Source organism: Gorilla gorilla, chromosome 1, assembly GCF_029281585.2.
Source record: "Gorilla gorilla gorilla isolate KB3781 chromosome 1, NHGRI_mGorGor1-v2.1_pri, whole genome shotgun sequence".
NCBI classification, from domain to species: Eukaryota; Metazoa; Chordata; class Mammalia; order Primates; family Hominidae; genus Gorilla; species Gorilla gorilla.
The window spans coordinates 85,092,463-85,094,770 of record NC_073224.2 but is presented as its reverse complement, the minus strand read 5'-3'; the positions used below and the strand labels follow the sequence as shown (position 1 = coordinate 85,094,770).

The 2,308-nt window shown below is 45.7% G+C and overlaps 1 pseudogene; it reads right to left on the bottom strand.

Moving 5' to 3' along the window:
- Positions 1 to 864: 864 nt before the first annotated feature.
- LOC101130923 (profilin-1-like) lies at positions 865 to 1,333 on the bottom strand (annotated as a pseudogene).
- Between the last annotated feature and the right edge of the window lie 975 nt (positions 1,334 to 2,308).

The window sequence follows — 2,308 nt, the reverse complement described above, 5'->3', positions numbered from 1 at the left end:
TAAATATAGCAAAATGTTCATAGTGATTATATTTAGGTAATGAGAATATATGATATTTTGGCTTCCATCTTTGTATTTTTTGTAATATAATTTTTAGGAGTCAGGTTTATTGAAGGGTTATTTACATATAGTAAAATTCACCCGTTTTAGGTGTATGTGTTTTGACCAATATCTACAATAATATATCCACTACCGTAACCAAAATACAGAATATTTCCTTTGTCCTTAAAAGTTCCTTTGTGCCTTTTTGTAGCCAATTCCTTCTCCCTAGTCACCGGCCCTTGGCAAACACTGATCTTATTTTAGTCTTGACAGTTTTGCGTTTTCTGGAATGTCATATAAATAAAAACATATAGACTGTAGCCTTTTGTTTCTGGCTTATATCAGTTGGCATGAGTGCTTTTGAGAGTCAGCCATGTTGTTGTATTTACAAGTAGTTCGTTTCTTTGTATTAATGAGCCGTATTTCACAGCATGGATGTACCATAATATGTTATCCTTATCCTTTCATCGGTTAGTGGACATTGGGTTGTCTTCAATTTTGGACTACTTACATCAGCTTGCTAGTGCTGCCATAACTAAGTACCACAAACTGGGTAGCTTAAACAACAGAAATATACTGTCCAACAGTTCTAAAGGCTACAAATCCAAAATCAAGGTTCCAGCAAGGTTTGTTCCTTTTTTTTTTTTTTTTTTTTTGTAGAATCTTTTTTATTCAGAAAAAATAAAACAATCCTCCCAAAAAAGTTTTCCAACCACACAGAGGAGGGGTATGGGTAGGGGGAGGTGTCTGGCCATCAGCCCTGTACCCCAGCCCATGTGGTTTTGGCAGCAATAAGGGGTGTGGGGTAATGGCCCCCAAAATAAAATGGTGTATGGGGAGGGAAGGGATACAAAGCTGTGGGGAGCGGTGAAGGGCAAGGGACAGAAGAGGTCAGTACTGGGAACGCCGAAGGTGGGAGGCCATTTCATAATATTTCTTGTTGATCAAATCACCGTGGACACCTTCTTTGCCCATCAGCAGGACTAGCGTCTTGTCAGTCTTGGTGACAGTGACATTGAAGGTGGGGGCTCCACCGGTACTCTTGGTATACGAAGATCCATGCAAAATTCCCCATCCTGCAGCAGTGAGTCCCGGATCACCGAACATTTCTGGCCCCCAAGTGTCAGCCCATTCACAAAAAAACTTGACCTGTCTTTGCCAACCAGGACACCAACCTCAGCTGGCGTGATGTTGGCGAAGGTTTTCCCGGGGACGGCGGCCCAGATGGAGGGCGAGTCCTTGTAGCCCACGAGGGCCACGTCCTGACAGGTCCCGTCCGCCATAAGGTTATCGATGTCGGTGTCCACCCGGCCATGGTCATGATGTTGTCAATGTAGGCATCCACCCGGCCATGGCGCTGCTGCTGGGGCAGCGGGCTGGGCTCGGGCTGCCTGGGCTGGCGGGCGGTGGGAAGCGGAGAGCTCGGGGCACGCGCTGCCGTCCGGACTGTGGCTCTGCTCGCTGTGCAGCAGCCTTGTACCACTACCTGTTTGTTCCTTCTGAGCGTCATGAGGGAAGGATCTCTTCCCGTTCTGTCTCTTTGGCTATCTTTATGTTTACATAGCATGCTCCCTGTATCTGCGCCTGTGTTCACATTTCTCCTTTTAAAAAGACTCCAGTTGCCGGGCTCGGTGGCTCACGCCTGTAATCCCAGCACTTTGGGAGGCCAAGATGGGCGGATTATGAGGTCAGGAGATCGAGACCATCCTGGCTAACGCGGTGAAATCCCGTCTCTACTAAAAATACAAAAAATTAGCCGAGCGTGGTGGCGGGCCCCTGTAGTCCCAGCTACTCGGGAGGCTGAGGCAGGAGAATGGCGTGAACCCGGGCGGCGGAGCTTGCAGTGAGCCGAGATGGCGCCACTGCACTCCAGGCTGGGGGACAGAGCGAGACTCCGTCTCAAAAAAAAAAAAAAAGACTCCAGTCATACTGGATTAAAGTCCCACTCTACTCCAATATGATTTCATGTTAATTAATTATATCTGTAACCACCCTATTTCCAAATAAGGTCACATTCTGAGGTACTGGAGTTAGGACTTCAACATATTAATTGGGGGACAGGGGGCAATTCAACCCATAACAAATAGTAAAGCTGCTATAAGCGTTTGTGTATAAGTCTTTGTATAGTCATATATTTTCATTTCTCTTGGGTAAATACATAGGAATAGAATTGCTGGATCATATGGTAATTGTATGTTTAACTTTATAAGAAACTGCCAAACTGTTTTCCAGGATGGCTGTACTATTTCAAATTCCTACCAGCGGT